This window comes from Ahaetulla prasina, chromosome 3, assembly GCF_028640845.1.
Source record: "Ahaetulla prasina isolate Xishuangbanna chromosome 3, ASM2864084v1, whole genome shotgun sequence".
Lineage (NCBI taxonomy): Eukaryota > Metazoa > Chordata > Lepidosauria > Squamata > Colubridae > Ahaetulla > Ahaetulla prasina.
Window position 1 is genome coordinate 136,407,782 of NC_080541.1, and position 22,819 is coordinate 136,430,600.

Genomic DNA, 22,819 nt, shown 5'->3' on the forward strand with positions numbered 1-22,819 from the left:
TCACTTATTCCCTTTGGAAGAAAAAGATATAACTTGGCATGGTATGAATCTAGCCAATCAAAGATTGCAATAGGACTGAGATAATTTTTTTAACAATTTATTCTTCTTCGTAGACCTTCTTGCTGTCTTTTTCCTCTGTCCAACCTGGTTACTTCCAAAGTTGGGTTTTAACTTCCATCTTCTCTAACCATGGCAGCCATTGAAAATGTTTAGTTTTAGGAATTGGCCTGCTAATCATGCATTCTTTTTTCTGTGAACATTTGGGATTTGTGTTGTACCCATACGTAAGTTGAGTTCAGCTCCCCAGATTCATGGACATGTCTTTGAGGACTTTCTGGTTACAGGACAAAGGTAGTTTGCCACTTCCTTTTTCAGATACCAACTCCCCCCCCACCCACTTCTCCAATATGCTGGGTGCAACATCTGCCCTATCAATTATTTCAGAATTTGTTTATGGAGAGTGAGGAGGTGATAAGCAAATAGTTTAAAAACTGATTGTCAGCATTCCAGAAAAAAACCCAACTCCGAATAAAAACTTCGTAGCAAGCATCTTTCAAAGTTCTATTTACTAGGATAGGTAAACTGGCACATCTGGGAAAACCCGAATCTGAGAAGTCCAGGTTTTCCCTCAGTAAATTAAACCCCCCCAAAACCATCCCCTGACTTCCAATCGCCAACCGTCCCATCTCGAGACAGCACTCCGACCACTCCTCCAGATGCAGGATCGGCCTGACCTTAACCGACAGGAAGAATGTTATTATGTCTAAAGACAACCCCTCTACTAAATCCCCCCTCCTACTTTCCCACACATGAGAAAGTGGCAGCACGGAAGTTTCCGGCCTAATATGGCTTCCAAAGCTGACACTGATATTTAGACAAGCATGCAGAACACAAGGCAAATTAGTACAATTACAGGTCGTCCTTGACTTATAACAGTTCGTTTAGTGACTGTTCAAAGTTACAACATCACTGAAAAAAATGACTTAAGACTTTTTCCCACTTATGACCTTTGCAGCATCCCCATGGTCACATGATTTATATTCGGATGCTTCACAACTGGTTCACATTTACGACGGTTGCAGTGTCCTGGGATCATGTAATCCTCTTTTGTGATCTTCTGAAGCTAGATTCACTTAATAAGCATGCTACTAACTTAAACAACTGCAGCGATTCACTGAACAGTCGTAAAATAAGGCAAAACTCACTTAACAAATTATTCACTTAGCAACATACATTTTGAACTCAATTGAGGTCGTAAGTTGAGGACTATTTGTAGTATCATTCCTTGTCTCAGTCAACTTTTACAGAGTCGGGCAACGAAGAAATAGCAGAATTAGGTAGGCCTGAGTCTATAGTCAATACTGTGAGTTTGTACTAGTGCCACACATTTGATTCATTCATTCTCAATAAATTATGAATGAAACGGAACTGATTATATCGCCAACTGGGCCCCTTCCTTGAAGGATCAAACTCCATTTATATAATATTGGCTTGCACCCTGTTTGTTTTCTGCTCTCTGTGTGTATATCTCAAGATTTTTCTCAGCATATCAAACTCTGGTGAGGTTTGAGGCCAAACCTTTGGAGATGTGTTCATAATTGCCCTGTTTGGATTGCACATGATTAGCATCTGCTAAAAGATAATGCAGTTCTGCCTTTTCGCTGTTAAGTGCTGGTCACGTTATTAACTTGTGGCCAAACCAGAAGAAAATACACCAGAGACATACTTTCCCTTTGACAGCTTCATTTTCTTCTTACCGTAATGTCCATTATAAATGAAGCACTTTGGTTTCGGTTTAAAGAGACATATATCCTAAAGCTTGTCTAGTAATGAATCCACTGATTTCCCTGCTCATTATTACAGGACTTAATGCACTATAAAGTTATAGGTAAGGTCAGACAATTTAACCTGCTGTCACTGTTTTAACCACAAAGGGGTTCCCTGGTACCACAAAATTGACCTGAGGATCTCAAGAAAATGTGGGTTTTGTTAGAAAAACAAAAATGGACTAGTAAATAAATGAAATATGATCCCATATTGAGTCCTAGTCCTAGATTATATTTTCAGAAATCTCTCGTGTGGAAGGTCATTTGCACTACAATTGCACTCAGCATGGAAAGGAATCGATGAGCTTAGATTCTCACATCAGCCTTATTCAGTTGGCTATTCTCCAGTTGTGAAGAGACCACAGTTCCCAGAATTCCAAGTCCAATTAGCTACCTGCTCTAACACTAAGAATTCTGGGAGATGCAGTTCCCATACAATTATAGAGCATTTTGTTGGGAAAAGTTGATCCATACTAATGGCCCATAGACTAAGAGATAATTTTGTAACCATACTTGTTTTTGCTCCCCCCCCCAAAAAAAAATAGAAGTCTTTTTTTATATTTCTTTTCATCTTTTTGCAATTTTGTCTTTCCTTTATCTTTCTCTTTTCCTTCTTTCTATGTCTTTACTTTATATTAGTGCTTCTTCATTTTTAATCTTTTTGAAACTTTATATATAGAATTTAAAGTGTTATTCTTGTTTTTAACATACATGAACGATTAAATGCAGAGAGAGAGGTAAGTATTTCTGACAGGTTTTTTTATTATTATTATTGGTGTGAGGATAGCCAAGGTCTGATAGGAGTAGAGGAATGATTCAGTGACATTATTAAAATAGGCACAGATGAGATTTCTGAGAATTTGAAGGGTTATGTACAAAAGAAGGGTGTGTGTGTGTGTGTGTGTGTGTACGTCTGAGGTCTACAATAAAATACATTTTTTGTTTTACTCTCAAAAAGGAGAAAACTGAGGTCCTGATTTTTGGCAGTTTAACAGCCTGATCTGTCAAGGTTGTAAAAAAAAGGAAGGATGTTGGGTGCATATGTCTTAGAGACGATAAAACCATGTATGTAATAACCTTCACATCAGCCTGCCTAAATGTGAGGCCTTTGGCTGGATATCTTCTCTTCATACTCACCTTGCTACCCCAGAGGTCTTCCAATTGTGAAAAGCTTATCCAGAAAAGCATTCATGATACCTTCCTTCTTCTATTTGAATAGAAGGACTGTGTCACTGGCAAGTGTATTCATTCATTCTTAATCCATATGTATGTATACATATTTCCCACCTTTATTGTTTTTTTATAAACAGCTCAAGGTGGCTAGCAAATCTAATAGTCCTTCTTCCTCCTATTTCCCCCACAACAACAACCCTGTATGATGAGAAGTGAGAGAAACTGAATGGCCCAAAGTCAGCTGGTTGACTTTCATGGCTAAGGTGGGAATGAAACTAAATCTCTTAGTTTCTAGCCGAGTGCCTCAAGCTCTAGATCAAACTGGCTCTCAGTTTAGTCCTTGAAGATTTAGATTTTGAGTTTACTTCCATCTATTATTGTATATCTTAGTGATGGTGAACCTTTTAGGGACCGGACCCAAACTGCAACCCAAAAACCCACTTACCATATTTTTCAGAGTATAAGACACACTGGAGTATAAGAAAATAAGAAAAAAAGCTGATTGACAGGTGGATTGGCCTCCTGGAATACCCAATCAGCTGTTCCCAGAGGTGAATTTTAGCAACAGGTTCCTTGGTTGTGAGCTCTGTGCCTTGCTTTTTCTTGCTTTTTTTTTCTGCCTCTGAAACTCCATTTCAGAAAAAACTTTTTTCTGGTCTGAAAGCCTCTGAAGCTCTGAAATCGAGCTTCAGAAAAAAAGCCTCTGAAGCTCTGTTTGGGAGCTTCTTTTCTGAAGCTCTGTTTGGGGCTTTTTTTCTAAGCTCCCTGAAGCTCTGTTTGGGGCTTCTTTTCTGAAGCTTTGTTTCTGATGCTCTTTTCAGCCTCTGAAACCTCCATTTGAGAAGCTGGGCGGAGCTACATTCCGTATAAGACGCACCCAGATTTTCACCCTCTTTTTGGGGGGGAAAAGGTGTGTCTTATACTCCGAAAAATACGGTATTTATCACAAAGTGCCAACACGACAATTTAACCTGAATAATGATGGGAGTGTAGTGCAGTAGCCTCTGGAGGGCCATCACATCCTTATTCCTTCCTTTCTTCTTTTCCTTTCCTTCCTTCCTTCCTTCCTTCCTTCCTTCCTTCCTTCCTTCCTTCCTTCCTTCCTTCTTTCCTTCTTTCCCCCCACCTCTGATTTCACGTTCCTTCCTTTAATCCTGTATATTATGGTTCGTTATTGTTAGTATTTATTAAAGAACGCTGTGTAGCTTAGAAGCTCTCAGCAAAAATAACAGCAGCTGTTGTTTGTGAAACTATCCTGGGCTGTTATTTACACACACATACACCTATTTTTATTCCACTTTTCCTGGGTCCTTGGGAAAGGAACGGCATCTTTTCCCCATCCCCATCTTTAATAATCAGGACTTTGCACCACCGCAAGATTTAAGCACAGCTTTTGCAGAGTGTCTCTCCTCCGCCCCATGCCATGGCAAAAGAAAAGCCAGCCAGGCTTCTCCTTCTGAAAAAACCCTACCTTTCCCCCTGTTCCCTTCCCCTTAACCCCCACTCAATCCCACTTCGGGACAGAGGAGAGCGCGCTGGAAAAGCGTGTTGGGGTGACGTTGGAGCATGCCTTTTGGCCCTCCAGTGTTCAGCCCGCAACTCTCCATGCTCCTCCAGGCCTGGCTTGCTGAGGATGGGGGGAGCAGCCCCCTCCTCTGATGCCTCTGCTGCCCCCCGCATTGCCTCAGCCATTGCTGCTCAGCTTCCTCAAAGGCGCGGTGCATTTCAAAGGCAGCAGCTCGTGTCTGGAGGTGTCGAAGAATGTCCTGTTGCGAGAGCCAGGCCAGACCTCTAACTGTCCAACTCGCCATGGGTGCATTTCTGCCGTGACAGCTGCCCCCCCCCTTCCACTAGGCTTTTGTGCTCAGCACTTGGCCAGGGGAGGGGAGCACTACCCCACGCTGCCCTCTTCTTTCTCTTGACCCCACTGAGGGAGGAGGAAGGCCAGGCTGGGGGGATGGCCCCCACCCCCAAGATCTACCCCAGCCGTTCTCTCCCAGTTCTCTTTGCTGGCGGCAACAGCAAATTCCATGATGAAGGTGGAATCCTGTTGCCACACAAAGGGAAGTACAGGGGCACTTTGCTCCCGCACTAAGGCTCCGCCCATTGCCACCACCATAACAGGGCGACAGCTCTTTCATCCCTGTGCCACGACAGGCCCACAGGGAGCCGCAGCAGAAGGGTAAAAGAGCCGCATGGGTTGCATTGTGGCTCTGTATCGTAATGGGCTTCAGGAGGAGGACGAGACCCCTCCTCCCCCATTGTGAAGCGCACGAGTGAAAAAGTTCACTCAATCAATTCCAACTTCGCGAGACCTTTTTCCTTCATGAGAAGTTGGAATTGATTGAGTGAAACGCGACGGAGAAAAGCAATTGGAGCTGGGCTGGGGCAACTGTGCACGTGCCCGCAGAGAGACCTCTGCATGCCATGTTTGGCACACGTGCTATAGGTTCGCCATCACAGGTATATCTTGTGGCTCCTTTTCATGGAGCATTTTTATATGCTGAGAAAGCATTTCTGGAAATGAAAAACATTAAAAATCAATGATTGACTATTCATTTAATAAAATAAATAAGAATAGCAAGAATAACTACTAAGGGAAGCTTATTACTAGGACATTTGAATATTTATTTAGTTGATAATGAGATAAATAAGGCACTTCTGTTTCTTCTTACAAAAGACTCCTATCAGTGGACTTTTATTTCCTCCTTCTCCTCCTTCAGCAGGAATATCACCTTGCTATATTCAGCAATGATTTTGACAGAAACATAAGCAGGTCTAATGAACTTAAGCCTTTTATATGCATTACAGTTGCTATGTGTCAGAAACAATGCTTGATATCTGAAACGGAATCACAAGGAACAAAAAAAAAAAAGAGCTTTTTAACTGTATAAACCACTTGATTCTTACCTCAAAAGCCTGTCATGAGTAGGGAGCTTTCAAATGCAGATTTAATCCACGGGAAATTTTATGTTGTGCATAACATGTAAACACACAGCAGACTTCCTTTGGTACAGCAATTTTTCTCATTTCTTATTTGCTACAGAAACGCCAGATTCTTGTATGTTTATGGGCCATATGCAAGGCCTTCAGCTACTGATCTCTGTATATTACCTGATCATTTAAAATCTCTTTTTTTCCAATCATGAAAATAAAACATTTCTATTTAATACTCATTATTGTTATTTTGCTGATTTGTTATGAAGTGTTTTTGATTCATATTTCATATTAGGAATTTGAATGTTCCTTTCATAAAAAGCTGTTCTGATGGTTGAAAATATCCAAAAAGCAACCAAGGAAATTCTTTTTGGCAATCAAAAAAGTTAAAATATTTTTCCACTAGGCTTTAAACCCCGGTGGTACTGTAAAACTATCAAAGATCTCGGATTGTTGAGTAGAGAAGTTTCCAACTAAGATGAAACCAATGTGCCACTGGACACCACTTCCCAAGTCTGCTTGAAGTCAAGAATAACTAGGGAAGGATTTGCATCAAAACCATGAACTTCCTTTCACCAGGGTGGCAGAGCAAATAAGGTGATCTCTAAAAAAGCTTCCAGATCATGCTTATTTAATAATCTGAAAGTTAAGTAATGTTGTTGCTGCTCTGAGAGTACCTAACACAGTGGTGAAATCTAAATTTCTTTCCTACTGGTTCTGTGGGTATGGCTAAGTGGGCGTGGCTTGGTGGGATCATGTGACTGGGCGGGCGTGGCTATGGGTGTGGGGAATCAAAAACTCACTAACTGGGGGGATCAGAAACTCACTAACAATGTCCTGCTAGAGCAGGGTTGGATTAGATGATCTCCAGATCCCTTCCAGCCCTGGATTATCCTCTGAAGCTGCATTGAGTGCCAGGTTTGTACTCCTTCCTTCCTCTCCTTTTTCCTTCTTTCCTTCCTTCCTTCCTCCCTCCTTCCTTCCTTCTCTCTCTCTCTCTCTCTCTTTCTCTTTCTCTTTCTCTCATGAACCCCCCATTCCCCCATTTTTTGCCTAGCAGGCTTCAGCTTTTTTACCTTTTAAAAAATGCTTTTAAAAGTAAAAAAAAAGTTTGAAAAAAGCTTCTGGCTATTAGGCACCTGGGATCATCAGAGTCTTTTTTTAACCCTTTAAAAGCATTTTTAATAACCTTTTCGGCCGAAGAGGTTGTAAAAAAATGCTTTTAAAAGTAAAAAAAAGGCTCTGATGATCGCACGGCTCAGCTGTAATTGTCAGAGCTTTTTTTACCTTTCAAAAGCATTTTTTACAACCTATTCAGCCGACGAGGTTGTAAAAAATGTTTTTAAAAGTAAAAAAAAAGGCTCTGACAATCACATGGCTCAGCTGGGCATAGGCGGGGGGGGGGGAGGGATTTTTGCTACCAGTTTTCCAAACCACCTGCCACCATTGCTACCAGATTGTCTGATCCAGTCCAAACCAGGAGCATTTCACCCCTGATCTAACACATTGTGCTTTGCCTTGAGCCATTGATGCCTACCCAAAGATTATAATTGACAAAAATTTGGGACCTCACTTCAAAACTGTCTCTTAGGAATGATTAGAATGTTGTTATGCTGTGTCAGCCTTTCCAAACGATAGGTTGGATTCAAATTCCCATAATCCCCTATCAAACTGGATGGGGCTGATGATGGTGTCTGAAGGTCCCAAGCAATGATGGGATTCAAATTTTTTTTTTACTATCTGTTCTGTGGGTGAGGCATGGTGTGGCTTGGTGGGCATGGCTTGGTGGACATGGCAGGGGAAGGATCCTCCCACCCTACTCCAGGAAAAGGATACTGCAACATCCCCATTTCCTCCCAATCAGCTGGGACTCAGGAGGCAGAGAATAGATGGGGGCAGGGACAGTCAGAGGTGGTATTTACCGGTTCTCCGAACTACTCAAATTTTCCGCTACTGTTCTCCAGAACTGGTCAGAACCTGCTGAATACCACCTCTGGTCCCAAGGTTAAGGCTGCATTAGATATTTTCTTCCATCATGTTTAATCCTGCAGTGCCACAATTTGCTGAGCTTCAGTGTCCTAGTCTAGTTTTTTATCCCCTCACAATTTCACCTTTCAATGATTTTGGCATGTCTGCTTCAATATATTACCTCATGGCAAGTTCATAGATGACTTTGTCTTTTGTTTGTCAGATGTAACTACTTCCCCATAACTGTAGTAACCTCTTTAGCATTTGGAGAAGATTAAACTAAATACATCTTGCCAACGGCAAACAGTCAAAGGGTAACTTTCATTTTAATTACTGCAGACAAGGAAAAAAGAAGCTCTCCGAGAAGTCTGTCAATTTAGAGCTATATATAACTCTTTAAGGAACTCTTTGAGGAATTCCTTAGTGATTTCCTTGCTTAAACAGATTTCCGTTAAAATACATTTGTTTTCTGTGCAGGCTGGAATTATTGTAAAATCAAATGTTCATTTTTTTTCCCCAAAGGTCTCTTCAGAATTAGAAATGCTGGCACAGTATGTAGCATGCATGCACTGGTCCTTGTAATGCTCAAGTTTTATCGAATTGCATTGAGGGGAGAGGTTAAAGCAAAAGATTGACTTTGCTTTATAGAGCTAATGCTCTTTTCCCCCTTTGCAAAACCTAATTACTGCAAAGAAGAGTCAATAGCCAAGTGGGCATTCTGTCTGGACCAATTCTAAAAAGCATAAGAAGTCATGAAGAACCCAGGTCTAGTCTCCATCCTGTTTCCAGTAGTGACCAGATGTATGCTTCTAGGAAAGAGGGTAGAAAGATCTGCCTCCTTGTTTCTTCGCTAAGATAAATAAATAATAATAATAATAACAACAGAGCTGGAAGGGACCTTGGAGGCCTTCTAGTCCAACCCCCTGCCCAGGCAGGAAACCCTACATCATCTCAGACAGATGGTTATCCAACATCTTCTTAAAAATTTCCAGTGTTGGAGCATTCACAACTTCTGCAGGCAAGTTGTTCCACCTATTAATTGTTCTAACTGTCAGGAAATTTCTCCTTAGTTCTAAGTTGCTTCTTTCCTTGATCAGTGAGAACAATGAGAACACTTGGTAATTTAATGATAGTCTTTATGACCTTTCTGGGAACACCTGATTAGTTATCTAGATTATGTGGTACTACTACTTCAATAAGCTCTGTGTAACCAATATCAGTAATATCCATGATAGCCAGAGAATTACAAGTTCCCAGGCCATGAAATAAGTCCTGGGTATCATCCCACTGGCCTCTTTTTGTAGTTTACAGTCAATTTACATGTTGTTTATTGATTGACAATTTGCAAACAAATTGATGCCAACTTTCAGTGGCCATATAGATAGACTTTTTCTGGTGTGATCTGGTCCCATTGCTGGCTCTTCAAGGCTTACAATGTGGACCCATTGTTTCTGTAATCAAATTTATTCAGCCTGCTGTTAGTTGTCTTTTTCCTTCCTTCCATCTATCCTAGCGCTGAAGATTTCTCCAAAGAGCTACTGTTTTAGGTTTTTGCATAATGTCTCTAAATACGATCATTTGAGTCTCAAGCGGGAATTCTGGTTTAATTTGTTGTATGACCTTTTTGGTTTTCTTGGTTATCCATTGATAAATGATTATCCTTTTAAAAAGATATGGTGCCTCCATATATGTTGAACTCCTAGAAGCCCTATTATTCTAAATTCTTCTACGATTTCCTGAAACCCCAAAGAGTGAAGAGTTAATGATGGGGGGAGTCATCATTAAAGTAGCCTAAAACTGTCACCTACAGAGCAATATGAGAAAGCAAGACGGTTTAGGACAAGTAGGTCCCTTTGCACATTATGTGAGGGGTTTCTTTATATGTACAAATTTTATTAATGGTTTTATAAAGAACATAAAAACTAAAAGAAACTAACAAAGGATAAAAAAAGTAAAGGCAGGGGGTAGGCAGGAAGGAAGGAAGGAAGGAAGGAAGGAAGGAAGGAAGGAAGGAAGGAAGGAAGGAAGGAAGGAAGGAAGGAAGGAAGGGAGAAAAGGTCCAGAAGAGAAGTAAAAGAAATAGAAAGAAGCTTCTCACTTCTGTAGCAAATACTAATAGAATTACGATATTGGCTCTTACTCATTGATTTTTTAAAAAAAAGATGACTTTTTTCCTAACATCCATTTCTTTCTAATCATCAGATCAGGAGTACATTCTTTTCTGTTTCATGGAAAAAGTCAGTAACCAGTATCCAGAAAGCCATAAATACAAATATTTTTTTTCTTTAATCAAAGAAAAGGAGATTTGAAGTACCTTTATATATTTTAGATCATTTCTCTTGACAAATATCAATGATAATTTTATAGAAATTCTCTTGAGGGCTAGAACATAACATGAATTTCAGTCCTTTCACCCACATTTTCCCATTTATATATTATAACCAAAGTGTTTAGCTGATTTTACCAATATATTACCATGCATACCATACCTTCTTCGGCCTCATATTTCACAAACGTTTAGCAATAACATGACAATCATTAGTGCAGAATTCTATTTCAAACTCAGACTTATTTTGTTCAAAACCATAAAAACTTTTTTTTACTTTATTCCTTTCTGATAATGCACATAAAAAAATATTGAGATGGATATATGTCTGTTATCAAATCTGTGGATTTCATTTTACACTTCCCTTGATATAATTCTAGTATATCGTGGTAAGTTAACCATTTATATTCACTTATCATTTCTCCTCTATAAATGCTTCTTGCTGTGAAAATCACAAAATAATTTTTGGACAGAACCTAAGTGTATATTCATTCATATTATATAGTCATTCTAGCATAATAATTTTTAAAGTCTACATTCACTTTAGCTTTATCATACTGTTGGAAGAAATGTCCATCTGGTTCAGTTCCAACCCGGGAGAAAGGCACTGGAGACAAAATGGAGGCTGGGGGCTGATTGGAAAGATGGTTTAATGAAGCAGAACCACCAATCACGTGTGATTCTGGTGCAGCCAACCACATGGAGTTGAGAGTGAGGGGTTTTATACCTTCTCTTGGGCTTTGCATTTGAGCTTCCTGTTCCTGTGCAAGAGTATGTATTCTATTGGCTGTTGTAGAGGGTCATAGTTGGCTTGATAGCTTGTCTGAGCTAGGTTTGGTTGAAGTTTGGACACTGATGCAATATCCTTAGGAGATTGTGCGATATAGTGAGCTCTGCTGCTAGATGGTAGTGGGCTAATCCTATTATGTCCTGAAGGGTCATGTCTTAAACCCATCATCCTGGAACTGAAAGTCTTTTGTTTTGTAGATAGGATGGCCCAGTCTTTCTTAATGGACACAAAATATCTACTGGGGGTCTAAGTTTCTGTCTCCCTTAAGATTTTTATTTCTCTTTTAGGGAAAATATTTTATCCTGCCTTTTTAAATATTTCACAAAATATTTCATTCTTCCAAGAGCGGAGTGGGTGCTAACTTTCTGCAATACATAAATATTCTTGCTCTTCAAATCTCAGATCATGACATATACTGCATAACAACATCCACTTCAACATCCACTTCATCCAAGATAAGCAACAAGGAGCAAGATATAGTTTCAAATCTGGTAGGTCCAATCCTTCTCTTTTCTTCACATCTTGTAGCACCTTATTAACACATTAATAAATTAACTTGTGGGATTTTTTTCTCTTGCCATATAAATGTAGATAAGTCCTTCAGGCATTGTTTAAACAATACATCAATCATCAGAACAGATATTGTCTGAAACATAAATAGAATTCTAGGTAAAACACTCACCCTAATCACAGCAAGTCTACTGAACAATGACATTGTAATTCATCCCATCTTGACATATCTTTTTTAATTTCATTCCATGTCTTAACATAATTATTTTGAAATAACTTACAATTCATATTTGTCATAGTTATATCCATGATTTTCCCTTCTCAGTCTTAAAGCCCATTTTATTCAGCAGTTCTGCCTGATCTTGTGTCTTCATATTTTTTGCTAACATCCTTGTATTCTTCCTATGGAGATTCTCAGTCATCCAGATCATGGTTGTCCCAAAGGTGCTTTTTCAAGAGGCAGCTGGACTTTATGGTAGTTTTTTTAAAGACGTTTCGCTTCTAATCCAAGAAGCTTCTTCAGCACTGAAGAAGCTTCTTGGATGAGAACTAAAACATCTTCAAAGCAGAAAGTCCAGTTGCCTCTTGAAAAAGCACCTTTAGGACAATCTTTGTATTCTGTTTATTAATCTTGAAACCTGCTAAGGTCCCAAATTTTTTTAATTTACTCATTAAAAATTGAACTCCCATTAAGGTGTCATCCAAAACCAAAACCAAATCATCTTCAAAAACTCTTAACTTACATGACTTTTAAAAATCTTTATGCCCATGACCCACTCATCTTTTCTAGTAACCTGATTTAATATATCAAGAACTAAAAGAAACAAAAGAGAACAATGGGAACATTGTCTTGTACTTTTTTGAATTTCACATGGTTTGGTTAACACCCCATGAAAAATTATTTGTGCCACCTGTGAAGCATAAATTAATTTTATCGATTTTATAAAATTCTTCCCAAAATTTATATCTTCTAAAGCCTTAAACAAAAGAATAATAAAGGTAAAGGTAAAGGTTCCCCTTGCACATACATGCTAGTCATTCATGACTCTAGGAGGTGGTGCTCATCTCCATTTCAAAGCTGAAGAGCCAGTGCTGTCCAAAAACATCTCCATGGTCATGTGGCCAGCATGACTAAATGCCAAAGGTGCACAGAATGCTGTTACCTTCCCACCAAAGGTGATCCCTATTTTTCTACTTGCATTTTTATGTGCTTTCGAACTACTAGGTTGGCAGAAGCTAGGACAAGTAACGGGAGCTCATCCCATTGCACGACACTAGGGACTCAAACCGCTGAACTGCCGACCTTTCGATCGACAAGCTCAGCATCTTAGCCACTGAGCCACCACATCCCAAAAGAATAATACCAAGTATAATATTAGTTCTTTCCAGGTTTCTGGCATTTTTCCACTTGTCAAATAGCACTAGTTATTAGAATTAGAATTAGAATGTTATTTTGTAAAGGTTGTAAAAGTTCAACCTCAAAACATTTGTAGTACAGCCTTGATAGTGTACCTGGCCCGCTCCCCTTTCCTGGCTTCTCTTTTTAATTGTTTCTGAAACTTCCCTTTTCATTATAGCCCATTTATGATTTTTCAATGTTCTTCTCTAATCCTCAGTATATTTTCTTTTCTCGGATATGCATCTGTGTTTTTTTCCCCAATGGGATATCCTTCTTCATACTAATTAGAATAATATTAGTAGAATATTATAATACAGTATCACCCTTTTTACTATTAATATCATTCTGTTGGTTGGTTGATTGATTGATTGATTGATCGATCGATTGATTGCATATGCCAAATATTTCCCTGGCTTATTTGCAACTTCAGAATAATTCAAGAGAAATAATGTTCTTATTAACATGGTTAACTTGTAAAATCTAAATATATTATGTAAGGTTTTAAGAACAGAAAAGTATAATGATGGTAGGTTTATCCATACTGCTCAATTGCTCCATTGATAGAACAGGCTGGCATCCGTTGCTGAAGGGACGAAACAAACGTTAATCCCTTTCTCCCCATCAAAGGAATCTCACAGTATGTTTCCCTGCTCTGCTTCATTTTTCCTCTTCCACTCCCTCAATCTACTCTCTAATAAACAATCTACTCTCTAATTGGTCTCTAATAAACAATTTGGTTTCAGAAAAAAATTATCATGTAACTTACAACTTCTTCACTGCAAAAACATATGGACTACAAATCTTGATCAAGGCAAAGCAATTGATGCAATCTACATAGACTTCTGTAAAGCTTTTGACTCAGTGGTACACAACAAACTTCTCCTAAAACTAAAATCCTATGGTTAACAGTGGTCAAAATAGGCAGTGCCCTATCAAATCATGTTTCTGTCAATAGTGGCGTTCCCCAAGGCACTGTTCTTGGACCAACACTCTTCGTATTATACATTAATGATCTCTGCGACCATATTAAAAGTAATTGTGTTCTCTTCTCTGACGATGTCAAACTATTTAACACTACCAACAATACAGCTACCCTTCAAAAAGACCTTGACTTTGTGTCAGAATGGTCTAAAACCTGGCAACTCCAAATCTCAGCCAGCAAATGCTCTGTTTTACACATTGGAAAAAAGAATCTAAACACTAAATACAAACTCGATGGACATTATCTTACAGATGACCCCCACCCTGTCAAAGATCTTGAAGTCTTCATATCCAATGACCTAAGTGCCAAAGCCCACTGCAACTACATCGCAAAAAAGGCATTAAGAGTTGTAAACCTAATCTTACATAGCTTCTTCTCCAGAAATACTACACTACTAACCAGAGCTTACAAAACATTTGCTAGACCAATTTTTGAATACAGCTTGCCTGTCTGGAACCCATACCACATTTCAGACATCAATACAATTGAACGTGTCCAGAAATATTTTACAAGAAGAGTTCTCCACTCCTCTGAATACAACAAAATACCTTATGCCACCAGACTTGAAATCTTGGGTTTAGAAAACTTAGAACTCCGCCGCCTTCGACAGGACCTATGTTTAACTCATAGAATCACTATCGCAATGTCCTTCCTGTTGAAGATTACTTCAGCTTCAATCACAACAATACAAGAGCAAACAATAGATTTAATGTTAACCGCTTCAAACTTGATTGCAGAAAATATGACTTCAGTACAGAGTTATTAATACTTGGAACACACTACCTGACCCTGTGGTCTCTACTCAAAATCCACAAATCTTTAACCAAAAACTGTCTACTATTGAACTCACCCCATTCCTAAAAGGTCTATAGGGGGCGTGCATAAGAGCACAAACGTGCCTACCGTTCCTGTCCTACTGTTTCCTTTCATTATATCCAATTTATATAGTTATTACATCCTTATACTGATATATATGCTTATATGTCATATAGTTGCTTCATGCTTATGCTTATGTATGCTGTTATGACAAATAAATAAAATTAAATTAAAATTAAAAAAAATAAAGTGTTCCTATTCCACATCAGACTGGCACCTGTTAATCCTAACCATTCATTGGATTGCACCTTCAACTGAGCAAAAGTTCTGCATTCTCTCTTTCCATCATTGCTGAATAGCATTGTGGTTAAGATGTGCACTTAACATAAATAAGGTTGCCATTTCAAAACCTCGTATCATTCTGTATGTGAGAAAGACAGCAGTAGAGTGAAAACAATATACAAGTCACATATGATACATATGGAACGAGCTCCCTCTGGGGCTTCGTCAACTCCCCGACCTCAGGTCCTTTCGCCGCGAGCTGAAGACGTTGCTGTTTCGAAGAGCAGGACTAGCGTGAACGTAGTTTTAAATTGGGGTTTTAAATCAGGGGTTTTAAACGGGGTTTTAAATTTGTATTTAAAAGTTTTAGGCCATCAATTGAATTAATTTTCCATTCTTTTTTGCTGTTTTATATGTATTACATGTTTTCTGTTGTTTTATTGGCTGTGAACCGCCCTGAGTCCTTCGGGAGATGGGCGGTATACAAATATAATTAATAATAATAATAATAATAATAATAATAATAATAATAATAATAATAATAATAATAATAATAATAATAATAATAATAATATTCCTGAGTGTCTGTCTGTCTGTCTGTCTGTCTGTCTGTCTGTCTGTCTGTCTCTCTCTCTCTCTCTCTCTCTCTCTCTCTCTCTCTCTCTCTCTCTCTTTCTCTGTGTAGCAATCAGTTTACAAGAAGGAAAGTAATTGTCAATCATTTTTCTTGGAAGAGACAGGTGAGAGGACAATGGGAATTTTGGTAGTTTATAGTCTGGACTAAATACTTAGCAAGCTGTTGCCAATTTGCCAGGCAGCATTTTCTTAAACTGACTTAAAGTTAATATGGGATGAAGATAAGACAAAAGCAGCTTAAAAGGTAATAAGGATACACCTAAAGATGTCCCTGAGCTGCAGTAGCCCTTACCATGTATGCCAAGAGCTTCTGACATGATAAAAAGTATTATACAGATCTCATGATGAACAAATCCATTCCCCATAGCTTACTATTCAGGTTCTAGCCCAGTTTGCTGTTAGACAGAATTTCTCCCCAATACCAAAGGCTAGCTTCCCCAAATTTAATATTCTATGAATATTTTGGGACTGCCACTCCAGATTTCTGGAATTTGCCATCCCAACATATTTGCCCTGCCTTCAGCAGACATTTGATGGTCTCATTGACTGGATTATGCATTAGAATTTGAAATAAAGCTTCAAAATGACAAGATCTGCAGTGCAAACCACAATAGTGAAGAATCAGGCCATCAGAAGATTTTCTGTTTTTAAATCTGTTTTTAAATCGTTAGTGGCAGTGAGGCATGTTCTAAATCATAAAGTTTGCCATCTGAATTTCCTTCGCTGATTGCAATGAACTCTGAAGGAAGCCAGTCTCTGAAAATCACTCAGGAGCAGATTCCAAAACTGGTGCAGCTCATATTTAAACACAAAGTTTACATACCAGATTTTCAGAATTGTTGAGGTTAAATCTGCCTTTCTCCCGAATCATTTGAGAATCTCCAGATGTTTCCAAAAGCCCAAACAGCTGAATAAATGAGTAGTAAGTTGTTTCTGAAGATTGTAGATGAAGTCAAGAATTTCCAGTTCAAATTGGAATATAATGGTAGGCCCAATAAATTTTTAAGTAAGTGATGCTCATGGATAAGGGAGTATCATGGTAAAGCAGTTATTAAATGTTGGGTAGAAATAATGTTCATGATTGGGAGAAAACAAGCTAAAATAGTTCCAAAACAACTGGTTAACATATCTGCTATATTAATTGGACATAGGAGCTGAGACTATAGATTGTTCTAAAACACAAGTCAGCAACCACATTTTGTCTTAACAAAGAATCTAGTTAGCATGTTCATTATATTTATTATATGTATATGATGTCTGAACAGATACTAGCAAGCAAGGGAGAACTTTTTTTCATTACGTAGAAAAGTATATTTGCACAAGAAAAATTAACAAAAGCCATTACATTTCACAGCTGGAAGGAATTTTTTTTTAACAGAATGGCCATTTGTTATATTAATACTTACAGTCCCCCTTCTTCAACCCTCTCACTCTAATCACATCTACCTAGCCCAGGAAGCAATATAAAGTCTAACAGTGATGGAAGACATTTGACATATGTTATCTTAACTTCTTAACTGCTGCTATTTGCAATTAGTTTGAGTTGCAATATAGCCAGAGTGGGCATTAATCTATGAGATCTATTACTGTCATCTCCTCCACGAACATCATACCATAATTTGTCATTATCACTTGAGAAGAGGATCTTAATTTAAATGTTTGACTTCCTTCCAAGTTCTCATAACCTTCAACAACTTTAGTGGACCATAGGTATGAACCTAAAAGCACTTAAGCATTTAATCCTGTAAATAGTTACTAACTCAATGTGGATTTATTGAAGTTGGAACATTAATATCAGAGTAAGTTATATCAGCTCCAGAGGGAAGCTTATGACATTTTATGATGGACCCGATTACTGTTAGAGCACTCCCATTATCCTGGAAAGTGACAGTCCTGAGCCAAATTCATTATGGTATACTTGGGAAATATCAACTTGTAGGTTAGTAAAGGATTTCAAGGAACTTGAAATGGATTAGATGGTAATACAAATATGTGCCCTAGAAGAAATAGAATAAAAATGAATCACTCTGCAAAATTGCTGGAATGATAATCAATAAGTATTTATACAAAATATTCCATTTGTAGTTTCTCATTTGGCTCTTTTCATATTTTGAACATAGAGCACTAAGTTTTTCATTCCCGAAACCAAACCTCAAATTTTGGTTGTTCTATCTAGTTGCATGTAAATATTTACCCTGCCTCGGTGTTTTTATGTAAATAGAAAATTATGTCTCAAGCATTAGAACTAATGGAATATGAGGTTTCACAGATTCTATATCACACCTTATGCCATCAGCACTCCCAGCTTCATAAGAGATATCACAGATTTCCTAACAATATTCAAATCCATAGGAAATCTCCTTAACAACACCATTTTAGCCACTATAGATATTGAAGTACTATATGATGTCCCAGAAACATAGATTTAAAGCCATCAAGAGCATTATCATTGATGCCAAAAAGTATACTTTCCAATATTTATTTATTTATTTATTTATTAGATTTTTATACCGCCCTTCTCCCGAAGGACTCAGGGCGGTGTACAGCCAATTTTAAAAAATAGTACAATATACAATTAAAACAGGAAGTTAAAAAACATATTCTATAGATGGCCGAAATTTAAAATAATTAAATTTAAAACCCTTAAAATTCATAAAATAATAACCCCAGTTAAAAGTAATATTTAAAAATTTAAGCCAGTCCCGCTTGAATAAATAAGTACATTTTCAGCTCACGGCAGAAGGTCCGAAGGTCAGGTAATTGACACAAGCCAGGGGGAAGTTCGTTCCAAAGCGTAGGAGCCCCCACAGAGAAGGCCCTTCCCCTGGGGGCCGCCAGCCGACATTGCTTGGCGGACGGCACCCTGAGAAGACCCTCTCTGTGTGAGCGTACGGGTCAGTGGGAGGCATATGGTAACAGCAGGCAGTCCCGTAAGTACCCGGGCCCTAAGCCATGGAGCGCTTTTTAACTAGAACCTTAAAGTGCACCCGAAAGACCACAGGTAGCCAGTGCAGTCTGCGCAGGAGCAGTGTTACATGGGAGCCACGTGTGGCTCCCTCAATCACCCGCGCAGCTGCATTCTGAACTAACTGAAGCCTCCGAGTGCACTTCAAGGGGAGCCCCATGTAGAGAGCATTGCAATAATCCAAGTGAGAGGTGACAAAAGCGTGAGTGACCGTGCATAAGGCATCCCGGTCATGGAAGGGGCGCAACTGGCGAACCAAGCGCACCTGGTAAAAAGCTCTCCTGGAGACGGCCGCCAAATGATCTTCAAACGACAGCCGTTCATCCAGGAGAACACCCAAGTTGCGCACCCTTTCCATTGGGGCCAATGACTCGCCCCCAACAGTCAGCTGGGGTTGCAGCTGACTGTACCGGGGTGCCGGCATCCACAGCCATTCCGTCTTGGAGGGATTAAGCTTGAGCCTGTTTCTCCCCATCCAGACCCGTACGGCTTCCAGGCACCGGGACAGCACTTCGACAGCTTCGTTGGGGTGGTCCGGGGTGGAAAAGTACAGCTGCGTATCATCAGCGTACAGTTGGTATCTCACCCCAAAGCCACTGATGACCTCACCCAGCGGCTTCATATAGATGTTGAACAGGAGAGGCAAGAGGATTGACCCCTGTGGCACCCCACAAGTGAGGCGCCTCGCAGCCGATCTCTACCCCCCTGTCAACACCGTCTGCGACCGGTCAGAGAGATAGGAGGAGAACCACCGATAAACGGATTTTGTCCTCACAAAATAGACTGTGATTTTGTCCTCACCGATAACTATTTCATCTTTGGCAATACACACTTGCAAAAATCTGGCACAGCCATAGGCATAGCTCCTCAATATGTCCAGAGTTTCATGAATGATCTAAAACAATTCTTACCTACTGAAGCCCCTCCTTTACTTCAGATTCACTGATCATATCTTATAATAAGAACTCATGAACCTCTCATCAAATTCCATCATGACTTCAACAACTTCTATATAAATTTGATTAATAAACAAATGAATAAAATAAACTTCTACTCCATCACCAATCTCAGATAGACCTTTCTACAAGAACACGTCTTCTTCCTTGATGTTGCTGTGAAACTATATAGTGGATACATAACGTACATAAACATCACATTATCCAGATTGCAGGTTCTAGATAAATACTTCAAGCTTCCAACCAAAACCCACCAATGAAATTATTATCTATAGGCAAATTCTGTGTTACAGCTGCATTTGCTCTTATCAACTTTAATCTAGATTGCAGAAAATATGACTTCTGTAACAGAATCATCAGTGCTTGGAATACTTTACCTGACTCTGTGGTCTCTTCCCATAATCCTAAAAGCTTTATCCAAAAACTTTCTACTATTGACCTCACCCCATTCCTAAGAGGACCATAAGGGGCATGCATAAGCGCACAAACGTGCCTACTGTTCCTGTCCTATTGTTTTTCTTTTCTTCTTCCTATATATATATATGCTTATACCTCTTTATATTTATTCATATATGTGTTTATATACTATATAATCTTTTTTGTATGATACCTACATATATTGTTGTGACAAAATAAATAAATAAATAAAATAAATAAAATAAACTTGACAGAGATGCTGAAGCCATGGAATTAAATTAGGCATTTATGTGAACTATCCATCCAATGAGATCAACGGACAAATCAATACAACTAGATCAATTCCCAGGAAGTTTAAACTACAGAACTAAACCACAGACCATCCATGGTTGCTATCAACATCTCACTATTCAAACCACTCAAGCATATTACTGTATGAGTAAGCTACAGCCCATACTGGAAAATGATACTATACATTCTCAGTCACTAGGTGGCAGGCCCATACTTGCCTATAGACAACCACCCAACCTAAAACAAATTCTTATAAGCAACAAGAAACAATAGGACAATGATACAAACTTGGGAACAGAGTCAGATGACTATTTTAACCATGTATTTACTCCAATAGCACTATATTAGCCCCAAGAATTTGTCACATAAGATTACAGATGTACTTTCTCTAATGTGGTATTTGTAATCATCTGCCAGAATTGCCCTTAGGATTCTGACATAGGTCAAACTAGACAAACGGAAGAATTGCACTGAAGAATTAAGGGACAGAAGTCCCTTAATTTGAAGTTTGACATCTGACATAGGTCAAACTAGACAAACGGAAGAATTGCACTGAAGAATTAAGGGACAGAAGTTTGACATCAACCTTAAAACAATATCAGAGCATTTCAAACTTCAAGAAAACTCTGTGGCAGACCTCATAGACAGACTCACTGTTTTGGAAAATCTAGATTTTAACAATACTACTGAGCAAAAGATTGCTGAACTCACTTACTTCAAAAGATTTCAGGCAACCTCAACAAACACAATGGATTTTAACCCTTTATAATTGCTAATGAATAAAGAACTTGTAATCTCTCTCAACCTGCATCTGCATAATCAACCAATATTTCCCTCTCTACCCCAATTTAAATCCTATTAGATTTACAGTTGATCTAGCCACTCTAATGCATTTGAAGTAAGCTGCGGCTCTTGAAAGCTTAGTCCTTTTAATCAAATTTCTTAGCCAGAAAAACTCTTTTTCTAATAAACTTTTGATTTCCTTTTTGCCACCATAAACTAATATGGCTCAAACTATATTGAAATAATTCTTCCACTTTTTAGAGGTGGAAGTAACAGAGCCAGCCAAAAGTTCTTTAAGCTAAAATCCATAATTTAAACCCACAAGTGAGATAATGCCATCCTTTTGTCTGGCCAAGCATAGTTCTAAGGAGTAAAACATTGAGCAGAGTCTTAAACACTAAGTGCTAAGTACATAAGCAGGCCCATGCAAGAGAAGTATTTGTCAGACAAACCTTGTGAGATTTTGCACAACATTTAAGAAAATGACTAAAAAGCAATAACAAGGTCATCGGAAGGCCTAGTCAAAATAAAGGAGCTTGGAACTCCACCAAATTGTCGGAACAAACATGTTGGGTCACAAAATATCCATTTATGAGGAGGTAAATTATGGACCAAGCACTTTTTTTTTTAAATTTGAATTTATATCCTGCCCTTCTCTGAAGACTCAGCAATAGTCTCATCCATTTGTATATTATATACAAAGTCAACTTTTATTGCCCCCAACAATCTGGGTCCTCATTTTACCTACCTTATAAAGGATGGAAGGCTGAGTCAACCTTGGGCCTGGTGGGACTTGAACTTGCAGCAATTGCAAGCAGCTGTGTTAATAACAGACTGCATTAGTCTGTTGAGCCAACAGAGGCCCTTCCCCAAATGATGCCTGCCAACCAGTCTACCTTTCTTTGTGAGGGAGGGGGTAAAGCTCAGACTTTGAGCAGCCCATCATTGCCTCCAGTCTGGCTATGAATGCCTTGGTGGTGTTTCTGTTATTTGTTTTGCAGCATACTGATTTCTGATTTTTTTTAAAATAAAAAGAATAAGGTAAAATAAGGTTGGGTATGGAGTCTGGGAGAATCAAATAGGGATAACAGAGAGCTCATGAGTATCTCTAGGTGGAGGGCCGTGATGAGAGTGCAAGGAATCCATGTCATGTTGAAGTATGTGTAGTCCTCATTTGGTGACTATCTCGTTTAATGACCATTCACAGTTATCATCACAAGATGATGAAAAAGTAACTTTACAACCAGTCCTCGCATTTCTGACCTTTGCCGGTCTGCAAATAATGGAAAATTGAAAAAAGTTCATAAGCACAATCAGGATTTCTCCTAGTGGCCATTTCCCTTAGTGACCAAGTTGCCAGTCCTAATTTCAGTCACTACATGAGGACTGCCAGAGTCTCTCACAACCACCATTTTTCTGCCTCGTTTGCAGTCTATTTTGGTAATGTCTTGAGTTCCTCCTCATCATAGCACATGAGGGGGCTATTTGTATGTGTGTGTATGTGTATCTATGCTCTAAACCTGAAAAGGTCTTGTGAGAGAAATTATTTCATAATTTAATTGGATGACAGGAAGCCAAGGAGGCAGCAGAGAGACGGCGAGATTATTGCATGCAGTCAAGTGAGTTAAATTCAATTTCACCCACGAGCATTTCACTAAATGTTCCTTCCTTGGGGTGGGAAGAGAATCAAATATTTCCATCAGGTTAAGAATGAAAAGAACTTTATAAAGAAGAAAAATTGCAGCTGCCCTGCATGAGAACC